Genomic DNA, 20,293 nt, shown 5'->3' on the forward strand with positions numbered 1-20,293 from the left:
CGTTTATTTAAGTCTCACCGATCGGCCTCGGCTGAGTGAAGCGTGTATCCTTTGTTTTTCATCCTTTTTTTTATTATTCGGAATTCGATCATCCTAAGTCCAGCCAGCAAAGCAATAATCCCCGTCCGCTTCGGAGTAAGACAGGTGTAGCGGAGTCCCAAACCACTGGTTCATCGAATCAGTTGGACATGGTTTTGTCCAGATTGTCTATCCTCGACGGTATCGCTAGAGATATTGCTGAAATTAAGCAGGCACAGAAAGAGCTTTCAGATAAACTGAGCAGCTGTGTAAGAAGTGTGGAGGCACATGACAAAATGTTGAAGCAGCATGCGTCATCATTGCAGCAAGTCAGTGGTGAGCTCAGTGTCCTCAAAACTTCCCATTCAGTTCTGAGGGAGGACGTTTTGGGGTTGAAAAATCAGTTGGGATCAGTTGATGTTGTGGCGTTGGAGAAGGCTAGCCTTATATTGAAGAGTGAAGTGTTGACCTTGAAGGATATCGCTGGTTCATCCATCTCGGCAGCGGCAGCTGGAACAGATGGCTCTTTATTGTACGTTAATCCAGTCGAGTTACTGGATCGTGTTAAGCGAGCTAACAATCTCATTATCCGAAATGTTCCTGAGTCAGTAGATGTTATAACAGATAAAGCTTTAATTCTTGATATTATTTCGAAGATCAGGGACGGCTCACCCTGCGATATGATCGCGACCAGAAGACTCGGTAATTTGCGACAGGGGGCGCCCAGACTGGTTAAGGTAGAGTTTTCGAACCCGGCGGTACCTGCCAATATCCTACGTCATAGACGGGTCCTTGCTGCCTTTGAGAACTACAGGAGAATTTCAATAGATGATGATAAGACGCCACTTCAAATTAAGCAGCTTCAGGACCTTCGCAAGGAGCTTGAAAGAAAACGTTCTTCTGGGGAGACTGACCTGACTATTAAATACAGGAAGGGAATCCCTTCGATAATCAAAATACCGTCCTCAAAAAATTGAATTCTAACTTGATTACGTTGCCACTCATTTATACGAATATTGTTTCTATTAACTCAAAATTCGAACAGTTATCTGTCTTCGCTTGTGATCGTGTTGGAATCAACTAACGCATGATTTTGTTGGAGCTGCGTCGGTGAGCGTGTTCAAGAATGGGTTCGACATCTGGTGGACAAGAGTTCTTGAATGAAGTCAAATATATTTTCAAATATCGGATGTTTCAGTATGTGTTGGTTTTTCCTGAATTGTTTTGGTGTTATTTTTTCACATTAGGTTTCATTTTGTTAAGAGTTTTATAGTTTTATACTCAACTCTGTATCCAATGTAATAATAATAATAATAATAATAATAATAAGGGTAGCGGTAGGTGAATCTCTAGCGATTCACCTATCAGGAGAGTTGAATCGACTCCTGCCCACCGCAGATTCCAGGAGCTCTCTGACCCGGGAAGCTGAAACCTGTCGAAGGGTCCCTGTCCAGGGTAACGGACGAAGCCGTGTGGAAAGCAGCTCAAGAATTCTCCCACCGTAGCTCTGCGGATCGTACAAAGCGATCAAAGGCCGTCTCCCCCACGACACGGAGGAACCCATGAATGATGGTGAAATTAAGGAATAGGAATATAGAGCCGCTGCCTGAGGTTCGTCAGGGCGTGTCTGGAGCCGGCGCTGGACATGACAGTATGCGGGACGTCGGTGACAGAGTGCTAAGGAGACGGGCGTCTGTCGAACAAAATGCTACGCCTCCACAATCTCAACATTCTAGGAGAAGAATAACACGAGTTTCTCCGACCGCTGAAGGTGCTGCGCAGGATCCCCAACCAGCACTCACCCAAGCAGGTCTACCAAGAAGACGCATGAAATGGACAAGTTCGATAAATGAAACGATCATGCGCATATATTATGAAGTGACTAATATGGAAGAGGATAAAATAGGCTACCGTCAAAAATTATTTGCAGAATTCCACAGAAACTATCCCGAACTTCAAGTTTCTGAGCAAAGAGTAGCCGACCAATACCGGGTCATATTGAGAAATAAACTTGTACCCGATGAGAGACTTAACACCATAAAAAATGAAGTCCAACTGAGGCTACAGAATAGGAACCTCACTAACAACGAAACGACAATTGAAGAAAACTACGATTGTGCTGAAAACCAACACAACATCAATGCACAAATGAACTCTGAGGAACAAAACAACGCAGATGTGTTAGCAATAAGTGATGCTCAACGACGGAATATATATGCTGCACCCGTCGTAAATCCAGAAGAAGACCAAAGAGAACTACTGGAGCGATTATTTGCCACAATGAATAGATGCGTTATAGATTTTGAGGGCACAGATCCATTGAGACGACCGATTCTGCCAAGATTGAGGACATCTAAGAAACTATCTCATCTTCTGGTCATGACCAACAAGGAGATTATACCCAAGTATTTTTCTGACTACCATGATCTCGAATCATTACACCTCATCATATACTGTGCAGCATTTTCAATAGCAACAGTGCTAGGTGTGAAGCCAAAACCTAAAAGTCAGCAACCAGCCAGAGAAAAACAACAAAATAAACCACATTGGCAAAAAAGGCTAGAAGACAAAGTTCATAGCATCCGCCAAGAAATTGGGAGGCTCACCCAATTTGCAAAAGGTTCGCCGTCTAGAAGATTACAAAAAATGGTGAATATAATAATGGATCGTCACCGGCAACATACAACGTATGATCCAAACAATGAAAATGCTCAACAAATTTTAGACACACTGAAACAAAAACTTAGTGTGTACTCCGAAAGACTCAGAAGATACAATGAGAGCTATAGAAGAAAACAGGATAATATGATTTTTGAAAATTCCGAAAGAAAATTCTATAGAATGTTAAACAATAATATGTCAGCAACACCAGGAAGTTATCCAACCGTCGAGGATATTGAGAATTTTTGGACAGATCAACTGGCTACACCAACCCCCTACAACTCCCAGGCTGATTGGATAAGAAATGAAGAGAAATCCTATGAGACAATGGAACAAATGCCGCATAACGCAGTTTCTATAGAAGAATTTCATGAAGTATTGAAAAACACACACAATTGGAAATCACCCGGCCCAGATGGAATCCACAACTTTTGGTTGAAAAAATTTTGGTGTATACACGGCAGGCTAGTTGAAACCATAAATGATGTTATAAGTAATCCAACGGAAATGCCCAAATTTTTAACAACAGGGACCACTTACCTCTTACCGAAGGATATGCAACACACAGCGGATCCATCAAAATACAGACCAATTACATGTCTACCAACAATATATAAAATCACCACATCATGTATAGCATCTCGTATCTACAAACATTGCGAGACAAATAATATAATGACAGCACAGCAGAAAGGATGTTCCAAGAATGCACTAGGATCGAAAGAACTGCTGATAATAGATTCCATCATATGCAACCAAGCCTTCAAAAAACACAGAAATCTTTTTATGACATATTTTGACTATAAGAAGGCCTTCGACTCTATTCCACATGGGTGGCTGACAAAAATTTTGGAAATATACAAGATCGATCCAATTACAATAAACTTTCTGAAGTATGCAATGTGCAACTGGAGAACGAATATCGAACTCTCTACAGCGAACATAACTACTAAAGATATTCCAATAAAAAGGGGAATTTTCCAAGGAGATTCGTTGAGTCCCTTATGGTTCTGCTTGGCGCTGAACCCCCTTTCTAAACAACTGAATGCTACTGAAAAAGGTTTCAATGTGAAAGGAAACAGAAATAATATTGCACTCAATCATTTGCTATACATGGATGACCTCAAACTTATAACAGGCAACAAAAACCACTTGCAAATTATGGTCAAACTGGTGGAAAATTTTTCGGAAGACGTGGGGATGAAATTCGGATTGGACAAGTGTCGTACTATTAGCGTAGTGCGCGGAAAAATTCAAGATGAACCGATAGCTCTCTCCAATGGACAGGAGATAGAAGCAATGAAATCGGACGATCTTTATAAATACCTAGGAATGAAACAAAACCGACGAATAAACCATCAAAGAATGAAGGAAGACTTAACAACTGAGTTCATTAGGAGAATCAACAAAATTTTGAAAACAAACCTCAACAGCAAGAACATGACGAGAGCTATCAATACATATGCATGTTCAATTCTTACATACTCTTTCGGTATCATTCCATGGACCAAAACAGATATGGAAAACCTGCAACGCAAAATGAGAACCTTGATGACGAAAGCACACAAGCACCATCCGAAAAGTAGCATTGAGAGGACGACACTGCCGAGGAATAAAGGAGGCAGAGGTCTGCTAGACCTCATGGAACTTGCCCATGCTCAAATTGAATGCCTACGAACATACTTCAAAGACAAATCAGGCACGTCAGAGATCTACAAAGTACTGTGTGAAGCAGACGAATCAACACCTTTACAACTGCACAAGGAGCAATTGTCATACAACCACCAGACAATCCAAGAAAAACTGCAAAGATGGAGAGAAAAGCCCCTACATGGACGACATTTCAACGAGGTGAACCAGGATCATGTCGACATTGAAGCGTCGAACTATTGGCTCACATCAGGTGCGATGTATCCAGAAACGGAAGGATTTCTTTTAGCCATCCAAGATCAAGTGATCTCAACAAAAAATTACTGCAAACATATCATAAAGGATCGAACTATTACTGACGATCGATGCCGTTATGGGTGTCCAACGAACGAGACAATCCAACATATCACGGGAGGATGTCAAATGTTTGCAGGAAATGAATATAAAGAGAGGCACGATGCAGTAGGAAAGATACTACACCAAGAAATGGCAACTAAATTAACACTAATTAATTCTGAAAAAGTGCCATACTACAAGTACCGACCGGAAACCATCCTGGAAAACGAACGCTATAAACTGTACTGGGATCGTACAGTTTTGACTGATAAAACAGTCCCTCACAACAGGCCAGATATATTGCTAGTTGATAAACAACAAAAGGCAGCAATACTCATCGACGTAGCAATACCTAATAACAACAACATGCGTCAAAAAGAGGTCGAAAAAATTTCAAAATATAGGGACCTCGAATTTCAGATAAAGCGCCAGTGGGGAATGATATCAACGAGAACTATTCCAATTATCATCTCAACAACAGGAATAGTACCCAAAAATCTCAAGAGAAATATCAAGCAACTAGGACTTAGTGAGTATATATGTAATATAATGCAAAAAGCTGTTCTTTTAGGTACTGCAAGGACGGTGAGAAAATTCCTAGGAAGCGAAGGACAGGTCCAAGGATCGCGTGTAAGAGGACCAGAAGTTCGACGAGAACCAGGGGAACCACAAGGACCGGACACGACCGAGCTCTGCCCTTCTGATATTTTAAATATCTGGGATTGAGTGAATGTTCCTCTTAGCGAGGAGTGAGAAGCCGACGGCGAGGAAAAATCCTACGCGTATAGGCAAAAGTCGATAATAATAATAATAATATTATAGCGGGTAGCGGTAGGTGAATTCCTAGCGATTCACCTATCAGGAGAGTTGAATCGACTCCTGCCCACCGCAGATTCCAGGAGCTCCCTGACCCGGGAAGCTGAAACCTGTCGAAGGGTCCCTGTCCAGGGTAACGGACGAAGCCGTGTGGAAAGCAGCTCAAAAATTCTCCCACCGTAGCTCTGCGGATCGTAAAAAGCGATCAAAGGCCGTCTCCCCCACGACACGGGGGAACCCATGAATGATGGTGAATTTGAGGAATAGGAATATAGAGCCGCTGCCTGAGGTTCGTCAGGGCGTGTCTGGAGCCGGCGCTGGACATGACAGTATGCGGGACGTCGGTGACAGAGTGCTAAGGAGACGGGCGTCTGTCGAACAAAATGCTACGCCTCCACAATCTCAACATTCTAGGAGAAGAATAACACGAGTTTCTCCGACCGCTGAAGGTGCTGCGCAGGATCCCCAACCAGCACTCACCCAAGCAGGTCTACCAAGAAGACGCATGAAATGGACAAGTTCGATAAATGAAACGATCATGCGCATATACTATGAAGTGACTAATATGGAAGAGGATAAAATAGGCTACCGGCAAAAATTATTTGCAGAATTCCACAGAAACTATCCCGAACTCCAAGTTTCTGAGCAAAGAGTAGCCGACCAATACCGGATCATATTGAGAAATAAACTTGTACCCGATGAGAGACTTAACACCATAAAAAATGAAGTCCAACTGAGGCTACAGAATAGAGACCTCACTAACAACGAAACGACAATTGAAGAAATCTACGATTGTGCTGAAAACCAACAGAACATCAATGCACAAATGAACACTAAGGAACAAAACAACGCAGATGTGATAGCAATAAGTGATGCTCAACGACGGAATATATATGCTGCACCCGTCGAAAATCCAGAAGAAGACCAAAGAGAACTACTGGAGCGATTATCTGCCACAATGAATAGATGCGTTATAGATTTTGAGGGCACAGATCCATTGAGACGACCGATTCTACCAAGATTGAGGACATCCAAGAAATTATCTCATCTTCTGGTCATGACCAACAAGGAGATTATACCAAAGTATCTTTCTGACTACCATGATCTCGAATCATTACACCTCATCATATACTGTGCAGCATTTTCAATAGCAACAGTGCTAGGTGTGAAGCCAAAACCTAAAAGTCAGCAACCAGCCAGAGAAAAACAACAAAATAATCCACATTGGCAAAAAAGGCTAGAAAATAAAGTGCATAGCATCCGCCAAGATATTGGGAGGCTCACCCAATTTGCAAAAGGTTCGCCGTCTAGAAAATTACAAAAAATGGTGAATATAATAATGGATCGTCACCGGCAACATACAACATATGATCCAAACAATGAAAATGCTCAACAAATTTTAGACACACTCAAACAAAAACTTAGTGTGTACTCCGAAAGACTCAGAAGATACAATGAGAGCTATAGAAGAAAACAGGATAATATGATTTTTGAAAACTCCGAAAGAAAATTCTATAGAATGTTAAACAACAATATGTCAGCAACACTAGGAAGTTATCCAACCGTCGAGGATATTGAGAATTTTTGGACAGATCAACTGGCTTCACCAACCCCCTACAACTCCCAGGCTGATTGGATAAGAAGTGAAGAGAAATCCTGTGAGACAATAGAACACATGCCGCATAACGCAGTTTCTATAGAAGAATTCCATGAAATATTGAAAAACGCACACAATTGGAAATCACCCGGCCCAGACGGAATCCACAACTTTTGGTTGAAGAAATTTTGGTGTATACACGGCAGGCTAATTGAAACCATAAATGAGGTTATGAGGAATCCAACGGAAATGCCCAAATTTCTAACAACAGGGACCACTTATCTCCTACCGAAGGATCTGCAACACACAGCGGATCCATCGAAATACAGACCCATTACATGTCTACCAACAATATATAAAATCATCACATCATGTATAGCATCTCGTATCTACAAACATTGCGAGACAAATAACATAATGACAGCACAGCAGAAAGGATGTTCCAAGAATGCACTAGGATCGAAGGAACTGCTGATCATAGATTCCATCATATGTAACCAAGCCTTCAAAAAACACAGAAATCTTTTTATGACATATTTTGACTATAAGAAGGCCTTCGACTCTATTCCACATGGGTGGCTGACAAAAATTTTGGAAATATACAAGATCGATCCAATTACAATAAACTTTCTGAAGTGTGCAATGTACAACTGGAGAACGAATATCGAACTCTCTACGGCGAACATAACTACTAAAGAGATTCCAATAAAAAGGGGAATTTTCCAAGGAGATTCATTGAGTCCCTTATGGTTCTGCTTGGCGCTGAACCCCCTTTCTAAACAACTGAATGCTACTGAAAAAGGTTTCAATGTCAAAGGAAATAGAAATACCATTGCACTCAATCATTTGCTATACATGGATGACCTAAAACTTATAACAGGCAACAAAAACCACTTGCAAATTATGGTCAAACTAGTGGAAAATTTTTCGAAAGACGTGGGGATGAAATTCGGATTGGACAAGTGTCGTACGATTAGCGTAGTGCGTGGAAAAATCCAAGATGAACCGATAGCTCTCTCCAATGGACAGGAGATAGAAGCAATGAAATCGGACGATCTTTATAAATACTTAGGAATGAAACAAAACCGACGAATAAACCATCAAAGAATGAAGGAAGACTTAACAACTGAGTTCATTAGGAGAATCAACAAAATTTTAAAAACAAACCTCAACAGCAAGAACATGACGAGAGCCATCAACACATATGCATGTTCAATTCTCACATACTCTTTCGGTATCATTCCATGGAGCAAAACAGATATGGAAAACCTGCAACGCAAAATGAGAACCTTGATGACGAAAGCACACAAGCACCATCCGAAAAGTAGCATTGAGAGGACGACACTGCCGAGGAATAAAGGAGGCAGAGGTCTGCTAGACATCATGGAACTTGCCCATGGTCAAATTGAATGCCTACGAACATACTTCAAAGACAAATCAGGCACGTCAGAGATCTACAAAGTACTGTGTGAAGCAGACGAATCAACACCTTTGCAACTGCACAAGGAGCAATTGTCATACAACCACCAGACAATCCAAGAAAAAATGCAAAGATGGAGAGAAAAGCCCCTACATGGACGACATTTCAACGAGGTGAACCAGGATCATGTCGACATTGAAGCGTCGAACTATTGGCTCACATCAGGTGCGATGTATCCAGAAACGGAAGGATTTCTTTTAGCCATCCAAGATCAAGTGATCTCAACAAGAAATTACTGCAAGCATATCATAAAGGATCGAACTATTACTGACGATCGATGCCGTTATGGGTGTCCAACGAATGAGACAATCCAACATATCACGGGAGGATGTCAAATGTTTGCAGGAAATGAATATAAAGAGAGACACGATGCAGTAGGAAAGATACTACACCAAGAAATGGCAACTAAATTAACACTAATTCATTCTGAAAAAGTGCCATACTACAAATACCGACCGGAAACCATCCTGGAAAACGAACGCTATAAACTGTACTGGGATCGTACAGTTTTGACTGATGAAACAGTCCCTCACAACAGGCCAGATATATTGCTAGTTGATAAACATCAAAAGGCAGCAATACTCATCGACGTAGCAATACCCAATAACAACAACATGCGTCAAAAAGAGGTCGAAAAAATTTCAAAATATAGGGACCTCGAATTTCAGATAAAGCGCCAGTGGGGAATGATATCAACGAGAACTATTCCAATTATCATCTCAACAACAGGAATAGTACCCAAAAATCTCAAGAGAAATATCAAGCAACTAGGACTTAGTGAGTATATATATAATATAATGCAAAAAGCTGTTCTTTTAGGTACTGCAAGGACGGTGAGAAAATTCCTAGGAAGCGAAGGACAGGTCCACGGATCGCGTGTAAGAGGACCAGAAGTTCGACGAGAACCAGGGGGACCACAAGGACCGGACACGACCGAGCTCTGCCCTTCTGATATTTTAAATATCTGGGATTGAGTGAATGTTCCTCTTAGCGAGGAGTGAGAAGCCGACGGCGAGGAGAAATCCTACGCGTATAGGCAAAAGTCGGGGATAATAATAATAATAAATAACTACTAAAGAGATTCCAATAAAAAAGGGAATTTTCCAAGGGGATTCATTGAGTCCCTTATGGTTCTGCTTGGCGCTGAACCCCCTTTCTAAACAACTGAATGCTACTGAAAAAGGTTTCAATGTCAAAGGAAATAGAAATACCATTGCACTCAATCATTTGCTATACATGGATGACCTAAAACTTATAACAGGCAACAAAAACCACTTGCAAATTATGGTCAAACTAGTGGAAAATTTTTCGAAAGACGTGGGGATGAAATTCGGATTGGACAAGTGTCGTACGATTAGCGTAGTGCGTGGAAAAATCCAAGATGAACCGATAGCTCTCTCCAATGGACAGGAGATAGAAGCAATGAAATCGGACGATCTTTATAAATACTTAGGAATGGAACAAAACCGACGAATAAACCATCAAAGAATGAAGGAAGACTTAACAACTGAGTTCATTAGGAGAATCCAGGGCCCCCGCAACCGCGCGTTCAACGCGTGCACCGCACGCGGGCGCCACTCTATAGGGGCGCCAAAATCTCTTATAGACCACATGAAAAACCGAAAGACTAAAGGTTTTTGAGAATTTTTTTTTATTTTTTCAACAATTTTGAACGTGCAAAGACATCTTTTACACATCCAAACAAGTTCCCGAACGTCGCAATCCCCATAAAATAACCTCGGCCACAGATTGCAATTATACGATTCTTTTCGAGTAAACAAATCATAAATAATCATCCCTTTGTCGGTACAGGATTTTTTTATGGACCACCTGCACCGGACGGCGGGCACCATTTCTTCGATCATCACTAAAACGCATATGGTACACATAAACAATCATAAATACCGAAGCAATAGCTTTTAGCCAGGGGAATTACTGAAACTTTCGCCACCATCTGTAGGAAAAATACTACAGGTTACAGAGAATTTCTGAAACTACCAAAATCTGCTTGCTATGCTATAACAGCAGAAACCTATCCAAAGAATAGTTATTTTGTTTCGAAACGTTTAGGGGTTGAGGTCAAGACGCAAAAAATTCTACTAGTTTTTCTGATTGGCAACATTTATCCTCAGCCATTACAAGACATGAAACATCAATTGCACATAAAGTTCACATGAATAAATGGATGAATTTAAAAAAAATGTTAAAATTGTCCACAACGGTGAACGATCATCACTTACGGGTTTTAGAAACTGAAAAAAATATTGGCATGACGTTCTAGGAAGAATTGTTTCAATTGTTAAATGTTTATCCAGACAGTGTCTAGCTTTTCAAGGTTCTTCTAAAAAACTTTTTGAAAATGATAATGGGAACTTCCTCAAAACTGTCGAACTGATTTCATCTTTTGATCCTGTGATGAGAGAGCACATTAGTGCAAAACTCACAAACAAATTCTTGATGACCTATTATTTAGGCTACCAGATACAAAATGAAATAATTGAATTGATGGCTTCTAAAGTAAAAAATAATATTTTGGATATGGTTCGAAGTTCCAAATATTATTCAATAATTTTAGATTGTACACCGGATGCAAGCCATACAGAGCAAATAAGCCTCGTTTTGCGTTATGTTGTTCTAAATGACAGTTCTAAAATGGTTCAAATACAAGAAAGTTTTATAGCGTTTAGTCCAATATTCGACTCTACAGGGGAAGGGCTATTCAATTTTGTTATGGGATTTTTGGAAAATTTAAATTTGGATATTAAATACATGAGAGGTCAAGGGTATGATAATGGGGCGAATATGCGCGGAAAACATATTGGTTTACAAAAACGCATACTCGATGCTAATTCTAGGGCTTTTTTTGTGCCATGTGCTGCACACAGCTTAAATTTAACTTTAAATGATGCTGCTAAGGTTTCAAATGAAACACTTTTTTTTTTAATATTGTACAAGAACTATATACATTTTTCTCCTCATCCACAAAAAGATGGGATGTTATAAAAAAGCATGTTCCTCAGTTACATCTAAAACCCCTAAGTGATACTAGATGGTCAAGTAGGATTGATGCTATAAAACCACTAAAATTTCATTCAATTCAAATATGTGATAGCCTTTTAGAATTAGCTGAAAATGATACTTTCACCATAGAAACTAGACATAAAGCAAATTCTCTTTTATCAAATATTCAAACTTTCAAATTTATTTGTAGTGTAATAATTTGGTATGATGTTTTATTCCAAATTAATATTGTAAGCAAAATGATGCAGAGTGTAGCGATTGACATTAAAGTGTGCCAAAACTATTTAAAAAATTTAGTTGATCATTTTAAAAATTATAGAGATGATAATGTTTTTGAGGAAAAACTTTCTGAAGCTGGAAAACTAGCGGCTGCTCTTGAGATAGAGCAAAGTTTTCCTCCATTATATAGTGTAAGACGAAAGTATAAACCAAAATTGTTCGATTATGAACACACAGATGAGGCACCTCAAGATCCAAAAATCGCTTTCAAAATTAATTTCTCTTTGAAAATAATTGATCAAACGCTAAGTTCTTTAAATAGTAGGTTCGATATGATATCTGAATACGATAACGTTTTTGGTTTTATTTGTGATATTCTTAAATTAAATGACGAAGATCTATTAAAATGCTGTCATGCTCTTCAACAAAAGCTTACTGATCAGGAAAAGAAGGAGGCTGACGTGGAAGAAAATGATTTATTCAACGAGATAAAAGCCCTAAGATTGTTTTCATTACCTGAAGCGTCAAATCCTCTCGAAATTCTACAATATATTTTTGAAAATAATCTAACTTCTTCTCTACCGAATCTTAGTATTGCCTTAAGAATCCTTCTGACTTTACCTGTGTCTGTTGCTTCTGGTGAGAGATCATTCTCTAAATTAAAAATAATTAAAAATTATTTGAGGTCTACTATGTCACAAGAAAGATTATCTGGATTGGCCATCTTAACTATAGAGCAAGAGATACTCGATAAAATTGATTTTGATGATATAATAAAAGAATTCGCAGCAGCCAAATCTAGAAAAACATCCATTCAATTTTATCCTTTGATTGAATATTTTATTTTTTATTCGTTTATTGTTTGGTTTATATATTTATGAATAGATTAAAGAAGAATAAAGCTCAGGTTTTGAAAACTCTGCAGTTTCATTACAAATTTGAAATAAAATGCGGTTTTTATCGAATGCTTGAATAAAATAATGAAAAATAAAAAAAATGTATTATGCAACAACTGACAGCATAAAGTTCTTAAGGCATCCAATAAAGGTTGCTGATAGTTTTTTTAACCCTTCTACAAATAAATTCCTAACGAAAACTGAAACATTTTTTGCCGATTATCCTGCGACGTTTTTCTCCACTTCCCCCCTTTAAGGGGCGCCAAAATATTTTCGGCACGCGGGCGTTGATGACCCTTGCGGGGGCCCTGGGAGAATCAACAAAATTTTAAAAACAAACCTCAACAGCAAGAACATGACGAGAGCCATCAACACATATGCATGTTCAATTCTCACATACTCTTTTGGTATCATACCATGGAGCAAAACAGATATGGAAAACCTGCAACGCAAAATGAGAACCTTGATGACGAAAGCACACAAGCACCATCCGTAAAGTAGCATTGAGAGAACGACACTGCCGAGGAATAAAGGAGGCAGAGGTCTGCTAGACATCATGGAACTTGGCCATGGTCAAATTGAATGCCTACGAACATACTTCAAAGACAAATCAGGCACGTCAGAGATCTACAAAGTACTGTGTGAAGCAGATGAATCAACACCTTTACAGCTGCATAAGGAGCAATTGTCATACAACCACCAGACAATCCAAGAAAAACTGCAAAGATGGAGAGAAAAGCCCCTACATGGACGACATTTCCACGAGGTGAACCAGGATCATGTCGACTTTGAAGCGTCGAACTATTGGCTCACATCAGGTGCGATGTATCCAGAAACGGAAGGATTTCTTTTAGCCATCCAAGATCAAGTGATCTCAACAAAAAATTACTGCAAACATATCATAAAGAATCGAACTATTACTGACGATCGATGCCGTTATGGTTGTCCAACGAACGAGACAATCCAACATATCACGGGAGGATGTCAAATGTTTGCAGGAAATGAATATAAAGAGAGACACGATGCAGTAGGAAAGATACTACACCAAGAAATGGCAACTAAATTAACACTAATTCATTCTGAAAAAGTGCCATACTACAAATACCGACCGGAAACCATCCTGGAAAACGAACGCTATAAACTGTACTGGGATCGTACAGTTTTGACTGATAAAACAGTCCCTCACAACAGGCCAGATATATTGCTAGTTGATAAACATCAAAAGGCAGCAATACTCATCGACGTAGCAATACCCAATAACAACAACATGCGTCAAAAAGAGGTCGAAAAAATTTCAAAATATAGGGACCTCGAATTTCAGATAAAGCGCCAGTGGGGAATGATATCAACGAGAACTATTCCAATTATCATCTCAACAACAGGAATAGTACCCAAAAATCTCAAGAGAAATATCAAGCAACTAGGTCTTAGTGAGTATATATGTAATATAATGCAAAAAGCTGTTCTTTTAGGTACTGCAAGGACGGTGAGAAAATTCCTAGGAAGCGAAGGACAGGTCCAAGGATCACGTGTGAGAGGACCAGAAGTTCGACGAGAACCAGGGGGACCACAACGACCGGACACGACCGAGCTCTGCCCTTCTGATATTTTAAATATCTGGGATTGAGTGAATGTTCCTCTTAGCGAGGAGTGAGAAGCCGACGGCGAGGAGAAATCCTACGCGTATAGGCAAAAGTCGAATAATAATAATAATAATAACACCTTTACAACTGCATAAGGAGCAATTGTCATACAACCACCAGACAATCCAAGAAAAACTGCAAAGATGGAGAGAAAAGCCCCTACATGGACGACATTTCAACGAGGTGAACCAGGATCATGTCGACATTGAAGCGTCGAACTATTGGCTCACATCAGGTGCGATGTATCCAGAAACGGAAGGATTTCTTTTAGCCATCCAAGATCAAGTGATCTCAACAAAAAATTACTGCAAACATATCATAAAGAATCGAACTATTACTGACGATCGATGCCGTTATGGTTGTCCAACGAACGAGACAATCCAACATATCACGGGAGGATGTCAAATGTTTGCAGGAAATGAATATAAAGAGAGACACGATGCAGTAGGAAAGATACTACACCAAGAAATGGCAACTAAATTAACACTAATTAATTCTGAAAAAGTGCCATACTACAAGTACCGACCGGAAACCATCCTGGAAAACGAACGCTATAAACTGTACTGGGATCGTACAGTTTTGACTGATAAAACAGTCCCTCACAACAGGCCAGATATATTGCTAGTTGATAAACATCAAAAGGCAGCAATACTCATCGACGTAGCAATACCCAATAAAAACAACATGCGTCAAAAAGAGGTCGAAAAAATTTCAAAATATAGGGACCTCGAATTTCAGATAAAGCGCCAGTGGGGAATGATATCAACGAGAACTATTCCAATTATCATCTCAACAACAGGAATAGTACCCAAAAATCTCAAGAGAAATATCAAGCAACTAGGACTTAGTGAGTATATATGTAATATAATGCAAAAAGCTGTTCTTTTAGGTACTGCAAGGACGGTGAGAAAATTCCTAGGAAGCGAAGGACAGGTCCAAGGATCGCGTGTAAGAGGACCAGAAGTTCGACGAGAACCAGGGGAACCACAAGGACCGGACACGACCGAGCTCTGCCCTTCTGATATTTTAAATATCTGGGATTGAGTGAATGTTCCTCTTAGCGAGGAGTGAGAAGCCGACGGCGAGGAAAAATCCTACGCGTATAGGCAAAAGTCGATAATAATAATAATAATATTATAGCGGGTAGCGGTAGGTGAATTCCTAGCGATTCACCTATCAGGAGAGTTGAATCGACTCCTGCCCACCGCAGATTCCAGGAGCTCCCTGACCCGGGAAGCTGAAACCTGTCGAAGGGTCCCTGTCCAGGGTAACGGACGAAGCCGTGTGGAAAGCAGCTCAAAAATTCTCCCACCGTAGCTCTGCGGATCGTAAAAAGCGATCAAAGGCCGTCTCCCCCACGACACGGGGGAACCCATGAATGATGGTGAATTTGAGGAATAGGAATATAGAGCCGCTGCCTGAGGTTCGTCAGGGCGTGTCTGGAGCCGGCGCTGGACATGACAGTATGCGGGACGTCGGTGACAGAGTGCTAAGGAGACGGGCGTCTGTCGAACAAAATGCTACGCCTCCACAATCTCAACATTCTAGGAGAAGAATAACACGAGTTTCTCCGACCGCTGAAGGTGCTGCGCAGGATCCCCAACCAGCACTCACCCAAGCAGGTCTACCAAGAAGACGCATGAAATGGACAAGTTCGATAAATGAAACGATCATGCGCATATACTATGAAGTGACTAATATGGAAGAGGATAAAATAGGCTACCGGCAAAAATTATTTGCAGAATTCCACAGAAACTATCCCGAACTCCAAGTTTCTGAGCAAAGAGTAGCCGACCAATACCGGATCATATTGAGAAATAAACTTGTACCCGATGAGAGACTTAACACCATAAAAAATGAAGTCCAACTGAGGCTACAGAATAGAGACCTCACTAACAACGAAACGACAATTGAAGAAATCTACGATTGTGCTGAAAACCAACAGAACATCAATGCACAAATGAACACTAAGGAACAAAACAACGCAGATGTGATAGCAATAAGTGATGCTCAACGACGGAATATATATGCTGCACCCGTCGAAAATCCAGAAGAAGACCAAAGAGAACTACTGGAGCGATTATCTGCCACAATGAATAGATGCGTTATAGATTTTGAGGGCACAGATCCATTGAGACGACCGATTCTACCAAGATTGAGGACATCCAAGAAATTATCTCATCTTCTGGTCATGACCAACAAGGAGATTATACCAAAGTATCTTTCTGACTACCATGATCTCGAATCATTACACCTCATCATATACTGTGCAGCATTTTCAATAGCAACAGTGCTAGGTGTGAAGCCAAAACCTAAAAGTCAGCAACCAGCCAGAGAAAAACAACAAAATAATCCACATTGGCAAAAAAGGCTAGAAAATAAAGTGCATAGCATCCGCCAAGATATTGGGAGGCTCACCCAATTTGCAAAAGGTTCGCCGTCTAGAAAATTACAAAAAATGGTGAATATAATAATGGATCGTCACCGGCAACATACAACATATGATCCAAACAATGAAAATGCTCAACAAATTTTAGACACACTCAAACAAAAACTTAGTGTGTACTCCGAAAGACTCAGAAGATACAATGAGAGCTATAGAAGAAAACAGGATAATATGATTTTTGAAAACTCCGAAAGAAAATTCTATAGAATGTTAAACAACAATATGTCAGCAACACTAGGAAGTTATCCAACCGTCGAGGATATTGAGAATTTTTGGACAGATCAACTGGCTTCACCAACCCCCTACAACTCCCAGGCTGATTGGATAAGAAGTGAAGAGAAATCCTGTGAGACAATAGAACACATGCCGCATAACGCAGTTTCTATAGAAGAATTCCATGAAATATTGAAAAACGCACACAATTGGAAATCACCCGGCCCAGACGGAATCCACAACTTTTGGTTGAAGAAATTTTGGTGTATACACGGCAGGCTAATTGAAACCATAAATGAGGTTATGAGGAATCCAACGGAAATGCCCAAATTTCTAACAACAGGGACCACTTATCTCCTACCGAAGGATCTGCAACACACAGCGGATCCATCGAAATACAGACCCATTACATGTCTACCAACAATATATAAAATCATCACATCATGTATAGCATCTCGTATCTACAAACATTGCGAGACAAATAACATAATGACAGCACAGCAGAAAGGATGTTCCAAGAATGCACTAGGATCGAAGGAACTGCTGATCATAGATTCCATCATATGTAACCAAGCCTTCAAAAAACACAGAAATCTTTTTATGACATATTTTGACTATAAGAAGGCCTTCGACTCTATTCCACATGGGTGGCTGACAAAAATTTTGGAAATATACAAGATCGATCCAATTACAATAAACTTTCTGAAGTGTGCAATGTACAACTGGAGAACGAATATCGAACTCTCTACGGCGAACATAACTACTAAAGAGATTCCAATAAAAAGGGGAATTTTCCAAGGAGATTCATTGAGTCCCTTATGGTTCTGCTTGGCGCTGAACCCCCTTTCTAAACAACTGAATGCTACTGAAAAAGGTTTCAATGTCAAAGGAAATAGAAATACCATTGCACTCAATCATTTGCTATACATGGATGACCTAAAACTTATAACAGGCAACAAAAACCACTTGCAAATTATGGTCAAACTAGTGGAAAATTTTTCGAAAGACGTGGGGATGAAATTCGGATTGGACAAGTGTCGTACGATTAGCGTAGTGCGTGGAAAAATCCAAGATGAACCGATAGCTCTCTCCAATGGACAGGAGATAGAAGCAATGAAATCGGACGATCTTTATAAATACTTAGGAATGAAACAAAACCGACGAATAAACCATCAAAGAATGAAGGAAGACTTAACAACTGAGTTCATTAGGAGAATCAACAAAATTTTAAAAACAAACCTCAACAGCAAGAACATGACGAGAGCCATCAACACATATGCATGTTCAATTCTCACATACTCTTTCGGTATCATTCCATGGAGCAAAACAGATATGGAAAACCTGCAACGCAAAATGAGAACCTTGATGACGAAAGCACACAAGCACCATCCGAAAAGTAGCATTGAGAGGACGACACTGCCGAGGAATAAAGGAGGCAGAGGTCTGCTAGACATCATGGAACTTGCCCATGGTCAAATTGAATGCCTACGAACATACTTCAAAGACAAATCAGGCACGTCAGAGATCTACAAAGTACTGTGTGAAGCAGACGAATCAACACCTTTGCAACTGCACAAGGAGCAATTGTCATACAACCACCAGACAATCCAAGAAAAAATGCAAAGATGGAGAGAAAAGCCCCTACATGGACGACATTTCAACGAGGTGAACCAGGATCATGTCGACATTGAAGCGTCGAACTATTGGCTCACATCAGGTGCGATGTATCCAGAAACGGAAGGATTTCTTTTAGCCATCCAAGATCAAGTGATCTCAACAAGAAATTACTGCAAGCATATCATAAAGGATCGAACTATTACTGACGATCGATGCCGTTATGGGTGTCCAACGAATGAGACAATCCAACATATCACGGGAGGATGTCAAATGTTTGCAGGAAATGAATATAAAGAGAGACACGATGCAGTAGGAAAGATACTACACCAAGAAATGGCAACTAAATTAACACTAATTCATTCTGAAAAAGTGCCATACTACAAATACCGACCGGAAACCATCCTGGAAAACGAACGCTATAAACTGTACTGGGATCGTACAGTTTTGACTGATGAAACAGTCCCTCACAACAGGCCAGATATATTGCTAGTTGATAAACATCAAAAGGCAGCAATACTCATCGACGTAGCAATACCCAATAACAACAACATGCGTCAAAAAGAGGTCGAAAAAATTTCAAAATATAGGGACCTCGAATTTCAGATAAAGCGCCAGTGGGGAATGATATCAACGAGAACTATTCCAATTATCATCTCAACAACAGGAATAGTACCCAAAAATCTCAAGAGAAATATCAAGCAACTAGGACTTAGTGAGTATATATATAATATAATGCAAAAAGCTGTTCTTTTAGGTACTGCAAGGACGGTGAGAAAATTCCTAGGAAGCGAAGGACAGGTCCACGGATCGCGTGTAAGAGGACCAGAAGTTCGACGAGAACCAGGGGGACCACAAGGACCGGACACGACCGAGCTCTGCCCTTCTGATATTTTAAATATCTGGGATTGAGTGAATGTTCCTCTTAGCGAGGAGTGAGAAGCCGACGGCGAGGAGAAATCCTACGCGTATAGGCAAAAGTCGGGGATAATAATAATAATAAATAACTACTAAAGAGATTCCAATAAAAAAGGGAATTTTCCAAGGGGATTCATTGAGTCCCTTATGGTTCTGCTTGGCGCTGAACCCCCTTTCTAAACAACTGAATGCTACTGAAAAAGGTTTCAATGTCAAAGGAAATAGAAATACCATTGCACTCAATCATTTGCTATACATGGATGACCTAAAACTTATAACAGGCAACAAAAACCACTTGCAAATTATGGTCAAACTAGTGGAAAATTTTTCGAAAGACGTGGGGATGAAATTCGGATTGGACAAGTGTCGTACGATTAGCGTAGTGCGTGGAAAAATCCAAGATGAACCGATAGCTCTCTCCAATGGACAGGAGATAGAAGCAATGAAATCGGACGATCTTTATAAATACTTAGGAATGGAACAAAACCGACGAATAAACCATCAAAGAATGAAGGAAGACTTAACAACTGAGTTCATTAGGAGAATCCAGGGCCCCCGCAACCGCGCGTTCAACGCGTGCACCGCACGCGGGCGCCACTCTATAGGGGCGCCAAAATCTCTTATAGACCACATGAAAAACCGAAAGACTAAAGGTTTTTGAGAATTTTTTTTTATTTTTTCAACAATTTTGAACGTGCAAAGACATCTTTTACACATCCAAACAAGTTCCCGAACGTCGCAATCCCCATAAAATAACCTCGGCCA

The sequence above is a fragment of the Harmonia axyridis genome, chromosome 7, assembly GCF_914767665.1.
Source record: "Harmonia axyridis chromosome 7, icHarAxyr1.1, whole genome shotgun sequence".
Classification (NCBI taxonomy): domain Eukaryota; kingdom Metazoa; phylum Arthropoda; class Insecta; order Coleoptera; family Coccinellidae; genus Harmonia; species Harmonia axyridis.